Below are 11,443 nucleotides of genomic sequence, written 5' to 3' on the forward strand. Positions count from 1 at the left end.
AATTATAGAAGCTTTGGGAGAGGAGGGGAAACAGTCAGCCTTGACATCCTCAGTCAGCACACCATTCCAACATCACGTTCAGGAAAAGTACAGCCTCATTAGCATCATATAAAGGACTGGTGGCTCTCTGTTGACCGTGACAGACACCAAACAGGAATCTACACTCAAACCTACATAGTAAGAGCAGTTTGGGTTGGTAATGACTAAACAACAGCCCCAGTTGGGGAAAGCTCCAGGGATGTCTACACAGCTTCTCCAGGAAGTAGGCACTGAGCTGAAATCCAGCATCCACAGCACAGACATTGCCTTGCCAGGCTTTGGCACTTTACAGACCTCGGGTGACAGTGGTGTCACCCAAGCCTCACACACTTCTCAGGATGGAGCATCAACTTCCTCCCAGGGTACTGCTCTTCCTTCCCAAGCTTCTCTTGGTGGATGTGTGTCAGGTCCCAGCTGAAGGGGTGGATCTAGCCCTAATCCCTAACAAAACAGCTGCGATTTCTTTCTCCAGCTTTGTTGCAACGGCTGATGGAGATGCTCCCCACTGCTGAAGTGATGTAAGTTCAAAACCAATTGTAGGATTTGTTTTTGAGAGCATCAGTTCTGGCTTAGGTGAGATACAGTGTCCTCTATTGAACTGGACAACACTGTGCAATCCCTGAGGCTTGAGGTATGGCATTTTTTTCTTTTTTCTGTTTCCTTTTTTCTCATCAAAATTCCTAATAACAGAAAGTGAAGAAAAGTATACTGAATTTTCTGTTTTCTTGGTAAGGTCCTTGATGCTATTAGTCATGTGCTTGAAGCAGCCTCTTGGAAAGTCTATTTTTTTCAAAACTATAAATATTATATTGCTAAGTAAAGTGCTTTGAAAGAACTGTGCTCTCCACATGCCTACGATGGTTTTCTAAGAGCAAAAGGACTTCCTGGAAGCACAGGTGGTTTGTTCATGGTTCTCAAGGGCACTGGCCTCCCAGATACCATGGGGCTGTTGTTCCTGCTGTTTCTCCTGCCTGGAGCAGTCTGCTTTCTTCAGCTTTGTCTGGTGAACTGCTCTTCCAGCTCTTCCCAGCCCAGGTACAGGTTTTTTGAGGGAAGACTTCCTGGAAGTTCTGATGATATGCAGCTGGGAGCATTGTACCTCTCCTTGCTACTGCTGATAACAGGTATCACCTAAGTATTGAGTCATTTGGGGACTGGAGAGACGGCTCAGTGGTTAAGTGCACTGATTGTTCTTGCAGAGGACCCAGGTTTGATTCCCAGTACCCACAGGGTGGTTAAGGACCGCCCATAACTCCAGTTCCAGGGGAATTCAATGCCCTCTTCTGACCTCTACAGGCATTGCATGACACGAGTGCATGTGTAGGCAATGCACACACACACACAAAAGCATTCATTCATTCATTCATTCATTCATTCATTCATTCTTTGACCAGTGTCTTAAACACACACAGAAACTAGAGTGTAGTGGATGCCTGTGTACTATATGTATAGCTACTTTTCAATCAATCAAGGGTGCCGAGGCTCCCAAGTCATTCAATCACATGGAGGGACCCAACTCAATAAATCCACAGGCACCTTAGAGGCCACTTCTTAACTCTCCCTTCTCCTTATGTTGTCTCTTATCACTGTACAGTTTTTAAATGGACCAAATGAACTCACTTGTTCTCTCGCTCTCTCACTCTCTCTCTCTTTCCCCCTCCTCCAATTTAGTGTATCAGTCCTCTTAAGGGACATTCACATTGTCACCAGCAACACCAAGTAGAAAGCTAGGATGCTCTGACTGGGAAATGACAAGTGGCTGTCAACAGAGAGATCAAAGGCCAGCAAAGCCAAGTAATCAATGGTAGCTCCACATAGTAGACAGAAGCTTCCTGTTTTTTCTGATCTCTAGCTGTACTCTTTACATAAATGCATGAGTAATCTTTGGTCCTTTTGTTTATTTTCCCTGGCAGATAAGATGATAGATAGACTGAAGATGGGTTGCCCCATATGATGGTATGGTATAATTTATGCAAGTTTATTCAAAAGTATAACTTAGTGTTAAAATATTGAAATAGTCTCAAATACTCTGCTATGGTCCCTTGAAGTTCTCGCTTCTCTCTCAGCTGGGCTCATCCATTTCATGCTACCATACATCCATTTTTAGACACATCAAAGCCTGATATCCCCACCATCCACTCACCTGGGGTCATCAAATTGCTTTCCTGGGTCTGATTCTTGGTCCTACTGTTCCGAGCTGGAAACTGATGGAGAAACATTAGCCTGCCGATGAAATGGCCAGTATCCCATAGACCACTCTGGTGGTCTGTGTGGAGCTTGTTCAGCTCCTCAAGGAGATAAGATGCTAACAGACCTGTTTGGAGATTGGAGTTGGAAGCCGCAAAGTGCTGCAGAGGTTGGCCAGAGCGCCACGATGCAAAAGGCTTTCCATGAGGAGCGAGCCCATTCCATTTGTGGCTTCAGCTAGTTTTGCACTATCAAGAAATGTACTTTTAAAAATCCTTTTCTGCAAAGCTTGCAAAAGCCACAAATTCGATGGCTTTGGTTTATAATCAAAACTTGATGCCCAGTTCTGGTTAGGTTTTGTACTGCATTAGCTAATGTACTAGAAGTTCTTCCAAGAAGTTCCCAGGTCAACCAACTTAACCTCCACATTTCAAATACACTTTGATGTGAGCAAAACATCCACAGAGTGCTGAATGGCAATGTAATTGTTGAATTTTGACCTTAAAATATTTAAATGATGCTTTATCCCATCCTAACACTCTTGATGAGCTCTCATGAAAATCATGAGCTTGACTTGACAGTTGGTTCCGTTAGTGCAACAGAGGCAAGCTTATACCATATAAACAGGAACAAAACCAAGTTAGAATCTTTCACTCAGATGTGACATGGGTAAGAGGCATCAAGCACAGTACGGGGCACTCCATGAAGAAACTGTACACATGATCGTGGTTGAAGGAGTTTATAGCAGGGCGAAGGTATCAAGTTGTACATCTCATTGGCAAGTTGCAACAGTCCTCTAGGCTATTCTGTGACCCATATTAGATTCTAATATCTAGATAAGCAGGGATTCAACAAATTGTTCTTCTAGGTCAAGTTTGCTTCCAAAAACTGGGTTCAGTTGGATTTGCTAAGGCGCCTCTTACCTTTTCCATGGAGACGAGGTGCCGTCATGGGTCAAATGATGAACACCCTACACTCTGCGGCAGTGACAACCTTGGTGGGGTAAGTAAAGCTGCTCCCATATCCTATATAATGTGTGGCATCCAAATTGGATTAAAGGTATAAGGTGCTGTTATTGTTAACAGAACAACCTGTTTAAGCAGTGGATAAAGAACAGCTAAGAATTTATTGGTCTTTCCCTGTTGACTCAGTTACTTGTGATTCTATGATTTAAAAAAAAAAAATCTTTGAAAGAATAGAGGAATTTAAAAAAAAAAAAACTCTCTTTTATGTCCTAACATACCCTTAAGCTTTGGATTCACAGAAACAAAATGGCCTGAGATGATGAGGATACAGATTATAGACTGAGGGCTACATAATTAAACATGTAAGATATCAAGGTAAAGTACCAGAATACATAAAGAGGATAATTTCTTTAGGCAGCAAATGGGCAATAACAGGAAAAAGAATTTTTGTCTTGGGATAGTGAGCAGTTGTATAAACATATGAGGCAGAGGCTTTCTCAAATAGACATAACATTGCCATATGTTCCATCCAAAAGCTGCAGAGGGACTTGGGAAAATCAGAATGATTTAAGATCGCCTATCCACATCTTTGCCACCACTTGGTTAGCTGAGCTCAGGCAGCTAAAAGTAAGGAGTGTAGTTAAATAGGGACACGTTGAGATACCATAGTGGGCCCCAGAGATTGTAGTGTTGAGATAAAGAAAGCCGGCAAACATCACCGACAAACTGCTGCTTCCCTTAAGAGATGGTGGGATGTGTGCATGACTTTTCTACCTCAGCTCTCAGTGCGCCTCCAGATTTAGGCAGGGGCTGTTTAATGTGGCACAAGAAGTTTAGACTGTGGGCAACATGGCTTTGCCCTTCTTCAACACTAAGCTATGAAAGAGACAATGCTGCCAATGTATCAAAAGACCATTAAACTAAATAGATCCCTCTGTATAAAAGGAAGGCAGCCCACGAGGCAGGCACAAAGCACACACAGGGTGTATCAGCACAGTATCAAACTTACCAATCGAAGGGTGAAAAATTGAACACACACAAATGTTTTGTCTACATAACCTAGCTGCTACGTTTGCTTTCTCTTTGTGATGGGGGTGAATAATGGTTTAGAGTATCACACAGGCACTGCCATCAGACAAAATTTGGCGTCTAAGAGAAATGTTTGAATGCTATTGCGGTAGACCCCTGCTCTCCATCATACAGGCTAAGGAGGAAAGTGAGATTTATGTAGGAGGGAAATTCTAAAACCAGCACTGTGGATTGCAACAGTTACTTTGCTCCACTGAGCTGGCTTTGTTAATCTTGACCTGGTCCAATTAGTCAATAAGATGATCAGCAATGATCCCTCTGAAAGTTGGTTTTCCACAGAGGATCAGCTGTATATTGCTGTCTAGTTCGTTAATGCAGAAAAAAACAAACAAACAACAACAACAACAACAAAAACGCAGGACTTTTCCCGGACAGAAGTAATCAGACTGCCCATAAAATCCCAGTTTACCAAGTCATGACTTAAACATTCACTTCAGTTTTTCTCTCGCTATTGACAGTTTTTTCTCAAGACTAAAAACAAAACCTATCATTTAAAACCACCCAACCATGAGAACACAAGTGATACCATAGTAAGGTCAAGTCAGGTTGCTCAAAATTGTGTCTCTGAAATACACACTCATCCCTGAGTTTGTCTGGTTGCTGCTCTTCACTCCGTGTAGCACTCAACAGACTAGACTTGAAATCTCTCGCTGGTTCTGCAAATTCTCCTCCCATTTTGACTTCCCTGCATTCTCCAGTGCTATTTCCTATAAATCCCACTCAATGGAGAGTGAACCCCGCGTCCACCTCCTTCCTTACGTCTCTGATACCTCTCTCACCTAAATCCCATGACTGGGGTGTATCTAGGATGCTACTCCACACATTTAATGCTGCTTAAATTTTTTAGCAATCACGTTTTTCATTCTTAAGAAGTTGTGCGCTGCCGGATCTTGTGCCTTGAATATCTCTTGTTGCTTAATAAGCTCCTGTTCATATTTCCTGTTTACAGAAACCCCTCCAATAATACTCATAAAATCATTATTACATTGTTTCTCTTATTTCTCATTCATGGGTTACCAAATGTTTCTATTTGTATACACGATTCTCTCCCACCCCACCCCCCGCCTCACCCCCACCTCTCTCATTGGCTACCCTCAGATGTTGGATAGTTCTTTGTCATTCATTGTAATAATTCAGGCTTCTTCAAAACAGCCTCCAGATGAATTGAAAGTAGTTTCTTTGGAAGGAATCCCAAGAAACAAGAGTGAAAGACACTAATGTGGCTTAGGGAAGCAAGAAGAGCCAATTTCAGTGAGCACTGGGAGGTGGCTTGGTCCCCCCAGGACGTTGGAGAAGCATATAGAATGCTTCCCAGACAGTTGAGACAGGACACCTAACCCCATGAGCTGAGGGTTGCTCCTGAGTGTACTGACACCTTTGTTGGTGTTTGCTCAGGGCCACAGAGGTTCTCTCAGTTTTGGAAAAGGCCTTGGGGCAGAAAAGCCATTCACTCAAGGGAAAACCTGCTCAGGGTGAGTCCAGGCATGCATGAAGCTGTACCAGGCTGCTGCAGCTGCAACAAAGTGAAAGACAGGCTCTTCTGTGGCACTCCCGTGGTGTGAGCAGCTCTTGAGCAGGTGTTCTGAGTTGGGATGCTTCCTGGTAGAGTGGCCTTTTACAAAGGAGCCTTTGAACAGACTTCTAGCAGAAGCATTCCGTTAGTCTTGGCAGTGAGGGCCACTCCTCGTCTACTGCCTCTGTCTTTCTACTCTACAGAGTGTTCATTCTTGTTTTAGTAATGACTGAATACTTTTTTTAATAAACGTTTTTAAAATTTTATTTATTATTTTTATTTTACATGTATGTGTGTATTGCCTGCATGTAGATAAGCACACCCATGTTGTGCAATGCTCGCAGAGGTCAGAAGAGGCTGTCAGATGCCCTGGGACTGGAGTTACAGACAGTTGTTAGCTGCCATGTGGGTGCTGGGATTTGAACCCAGGTTTCTGCAAGAACAGTCAGTGTTCTTAACTGCTGAGCCATCTCTCCAGCCCTGAACACTTTATTAAAAAAAAAAAATACTTTCTATACTATCTTATGGGAAAGATTTCCACTTGTGCTCAACAGGCTGCCTAACATATTACCCAAGACCACAGAAAATTTTCCCATTTTTTAGCAAACTTGGATTTTGAAACCACTCCCAAATTTGGAACACCCACCTCCCCCTGGTCGCACAAATATCAGTGTCCTCTCTGATTTTTATCCTCTCAATAGAGTTACAAGTGCAAACTAGTAGAGACAACCCTGAACCTTCATAAAGCCTCACAAAGGAAGTCTAGGCTCGTCTATCTGAAACACCTTAAACCCAGGACTCTGTAAAAGGCCATCTAGTAAATGTTTGCCAGCATCACTCTTTTCTTATTAAATGAGATTACCTAAATAACTATTTAAATTCAGAGGCTTGTGCAACAGAAATATTTTTTTCATAGGTCTGGAAGCTAATCAGCGACCGCCCTCTACCTTCACACAGCCTCCCTTCTGGCCACTTTCTGTTCAAATTTCTTCTTACATAGACATGCTCATGTGACCTCATTTAAATTAAATGTTCTCCTTAAAGACCTAATTCCCAAATATAATCACATTCTAAGGTTTGAGGGGTTAGTTCCTACGGTTCAGTTCCTACACAAATCCATTAAGAATTCTAAAGATACAGGGTCTGGAGCTCTAACCGGGCACTAGAGCACTTGCCTAGTGTGGGCCATACCCTGGGTTTGATCCCCAGCACCAAAAAATAAAATAATTCTCCAGATTTCATTTCAACATTTTCAAAGGTAATGGAATATCACTTTAATTCCCTTTTCACTTTACATAGAAGGAGTTACCTTGTCATGGACTTTAAACCACAGCATTTTTTCCCTCTTTCTTTTAGCAGAGAATATTTCTTGCAATAATTCCTTTGAGTGTGCAGAAAGGAACACAGTAACATACAATACAGTGTGAGGATAAACCTTTAGGTCAAATCAAAACACAGGGAAATCTGGATATGTAATAATATTTCACAACTTAAGTAAGCAGAAGAAACTGTTTTAGAATACTTTTTAATTTATTTTTAAAAATAACATATACATATTGTTAAAAAATTAATCAACTAGTTCAAAGAGATATGGAGTAGAAAGAGTACCTTCTCCCACCTCGGTCCTCAGTTCCCAGCTGTCCTTCCCAGAGGCAACAACTATTATCTGATTCTTAATTATCACTCCAGAGATAGTCTATGGGAATGCAAACATGTATATTAATGCATCCTTTTTGCTTTATAAAGCGTGGTATACTTTACACATACTTTGCACTGTGCCTTTTCTACTTAACGGTCTTTGAGATTATTCCATGTCACAGAAAGAGGCTATAACTAATTATTTTCAAAGACTGCAGAACATTCTGTTGTGTGGATACACAAATGGCTTTCTAGCTATACACTACTGAGGGGTCTAAGTTGTTCTAGCCTTTTGTTCCCATCAGTAATGATATAATGAAAGCCTTCTTTATACAGCTTTCATAGATGCTTAGGTTCCCTTTAAGGACAATTTTTACTGGTGGGATGACAAGTTCAAATTTTATGCATATTTTTAAATTTTAAAATGCATTGAGAAATTTCTCTTAAAGATTTTTGTACCCATTCAGGATCCTTCCAACAGTATATGTGCATTCTGGCTTCCCCACACCTTAACTGAACATCATCAGTCTTTCATAACTGTGGATTTCATGATCAAACAGTAGTCTGTAGTTATTTTTCCAACCCACATGTTTCTAAGTGGGGGAGAAGTTGAGGATCTTTTCCTACACTTCTGTCCTAGTTTGCTTTCTGTGGCTATGATAAAACACTGACCAAATCTAAAGAGGAAGAAGGGTTTACTTCATCTTACAACTCCCCAAGTTATAATGCGTTGCTGAGGGAACTCGGGGCAGGAACTCGAGCTAGAAACCTGGAGGCAGGAACTAAAGCATAGACCGTGGAGGAATGGTCCTTACTGATTTGCTTCCTTTGCATTGCCCAGCTGTCCTTCTTACACAGCCCAGGCCCACTTGCCCAAGAATGGCACTGCTCACAGTGAGCTGGGTCCTTCCTTTCTCAACTAGCCCCCACAGCAAGCTCACAGGCCAGTCTGATGGAGAAAATTTCTTAATTGAGATTCCCTCTTTCCATGTATGTTTAGATTTGTGTCGAGTTGGCAAAGCTAACCAGCACAATCAGTTCCTTGTCAAATTTGACATATACACACATCACTTTAAAGCATACCCTTTCCATTCTTGTTTGTCCCCAACATTTCATGTTAATATCACAATATAGAACATAGTACATTAGAAGTCCCCCAGTCTTCAAAAATTCCAATGCCCTAAGACTTTAATGGTTTTTAAAAGTCCCAGAGTCTTTCAACTGAGAACTCCTGTAAAATAAAGTTTAAATGACATATTTCTTATTCCAAGAGGGAAAAACCAGGGCAGAGTTACAATCAGATCAAAGTAAAACCCAAATCCAACAGTGTAAAAAGCTCAATGTCTGACATCCGGGACTCACCTCTCCAGCTCTGGGGTACACACACAGCTTGGCAGGTAGGCTCAGGCTGGCTCCATTCCATGTCTATTGCTGTCCCCGACAGATAGCCCATATCCTGCATCTCAAATATGCTGGGGACTCCACTGCAAATGAAGCTGCACCTTCACCAATGGCTTCTCCTGGTCTTTTCAGGGATTCTGACCATGCCCCGTGGTGCCAGGCCTCAGCTGTTCTCCATGATCCCACCATCCTGGCGTTCCCACTGCAGCTGAGGCTGGACCTTCACCAATGGCAGCTTCTAGTCTCTCATAGTACCAGGCTCCAACTGTTCTCTGCGACCCCTTCATGTCTTCAAAACTAATAACCACATTATCAAATTCAGCTGCCAGATTAAGATGCAGCCTTTGCCCCCTTTGGACTACACTTCTGTGTGCTGACCTCAAGGAGCTATTTCCCAGAAGATTTTACCTCAGTGATGCTGGTCTCTTATTAACCACAGCTGAGTCTTCATCCCCAGCTAACCAGCTTCAATTGTCCCAACAAAGCAAAGATTCACTTCCCCAAGCAGCACCACCAAGTAAGAACAAAGTGTCCAAATACTTTAGCCTATGGAAGGCATGTCTAGTTCAAACCATCGCAATCTCAAAACGTCAATTTTTCTCTTTTGAGAAAATTTCTCATGACTTTTGTCCATTTGTTATTTTCTTTTCAAATTACAAAGTAAGTTTAAAATAACCTTAGGGGAATATTTGTGTACTTATTTGGTTACTTTTTCCTAGAACTTGTGCCAGATGGACAATATAGATTTCTCAGTCTGCTTGTGTCTCCTAAAAGTAAACATTGGAATAATGGGTGCAGGACTAGTTAAGGACTGTTTATGCTGCCATCATCAAAACCATTTTAATCATCTGAATAAATGGAGAGGCACACCACATTCACTTGTGGAATGATTTAACATTAAAAGATGTCAGTCTTTTTTAACTAATCTACACATATAATACAATTTCAATAAAAATTCCCAGTAGGTTTAGGGTTTTTCAGAAACCCTATAAATTTCTTTTGTAATGTTGTAAAATGCAAATAGCCAAACTGATTTTGAAAAAGAGCAAAGCTAAGGAAGAAATAATCTAACTGAGACTTTAATGATAAAAAAGTGATTAAAAGAACATAAAAGATCCCAGAAAACAGGAAAGGACACGTGATTTAGAAAACAACACAGGGAAAACTTTCACTCTTCAGACAAAAATAATCCTGAAATTCCACATCACCATATTCAAAACAGATTCCAGAGCCAGGGACCTTGACTCCCAGCACTATGAGCACACAAGTAGAGATATGAGTATCACAACTTTGAGGCCACCCTGGACTACATAGTGAATTCCAGGCTATCCTTATCTACATAGCAAGGCTTTGTCTCAAAACACACACGTGAATAAAAATGAAGTGAATAACAGATGAGAGGATTGCGTAAATACAATAGAGCTATAAAGCCAATAGAAGAAAATTTCAGGACGTTTTTAAAACTTTGGGGTAAGAAATAGATTCCCAAAGCAGAAAATGTCTAGATGTCTATAAAATGTAGAGCACTGCAGACAGTCAATAGAAAGATGATTGTTTGGGAGAAGACATTCCACCTTCTGAAACCAAGACCAGATGACTATTTAGAACATGCTGCAAATACCTGAAAATTAATAAGAAAAAGATAGGAAACCCAGTAGAAAAATGGGCAAAGGGCAGCATTTTGTGCTCCCCAGCAGGGGACCTAGATGGCTGTAGGGTTGTTGAAGGTCAGGTTTTCTGGCAGGTAGACCAGGCAATGAAGATTATAATGAAGACATTTGTAAGACAATGCCCTCAGGATCAACGCCTGAGGAAGAGAAGAAGTCCTGCAAGGGAGAAGCTGCTTTGTGAAGCAGCCCCAACAAAGGACTCAGCCCACCCACAGGGAGCTCAGAAGCTGGTAGCCTGTGCAAGTGTATTTTCCCAAACTCTGCAGCATCATCCCTTATTCCTTATGCCACGTGCTTTTCTGGCAATGTGACTGTGACACATGGTAATGGTGGCTAAAAAACATCTAATCTTTCCTTGGACTTGCATAAAGCTTCCTTACACTTTTCAACCTACAGCAGATAATAAAAGTGATAGTGTGTGCATTTCAAGGTTAGGTGTGATACAACTTCCATATTGCTTACTTGAGTCCTGTTCTTGAAATATTCAGTTGCTATATAAATATTCTGACTGGCCTGTGACTACCATTGTTAGGGAAAGAGAAATTTACTGCTTGTTTGAATTTATTGCTTGTCTGAATTTACTGCTTGTAATCAATTAACTCAACTGGAGACACAGGCATTCGGAGATAGGGGCAAGTGCTACAGTCCCCGTAGCCTGACCTGTCTGGTCTGTGTCATGTCACGTAGGCATGTCTGCTTACACAAGATAACAGGGAAGGGCCGTGCCAGGCATCCCTCCCCGATTGGGACACCTGAAGGGAGTTGTAACATTTTTCTTGTTTTAAAGTTATTGGTTTGTGAAATGCTTGCTTTAAAACTATTGGTTGTATAAACACAGGCTTTTGTGTAATGGTTGTGGGAGCCTATATAATCTTTACCTGAAATTGCCTCAGGGTCGATCGCTCTAACCAGACCTGCGTGTCTTGGAAGGACAGTCAGCC

This window comes from Nannospalax galili, unplaced genomic scaffold, assembly GCF_000622305.1.
Source record: "Nannospalax galili isolate Female #2095 unplaced genomic scaffold, S.galili_v1.0 scaffold162, whole genome shotgun sequence".
Lineage (NCBI taxonomy): Eukaryota > Metazoa > Chordata > Mammalia > Rodentia > Spalacidae > Nannospalax > Nannospalax galili.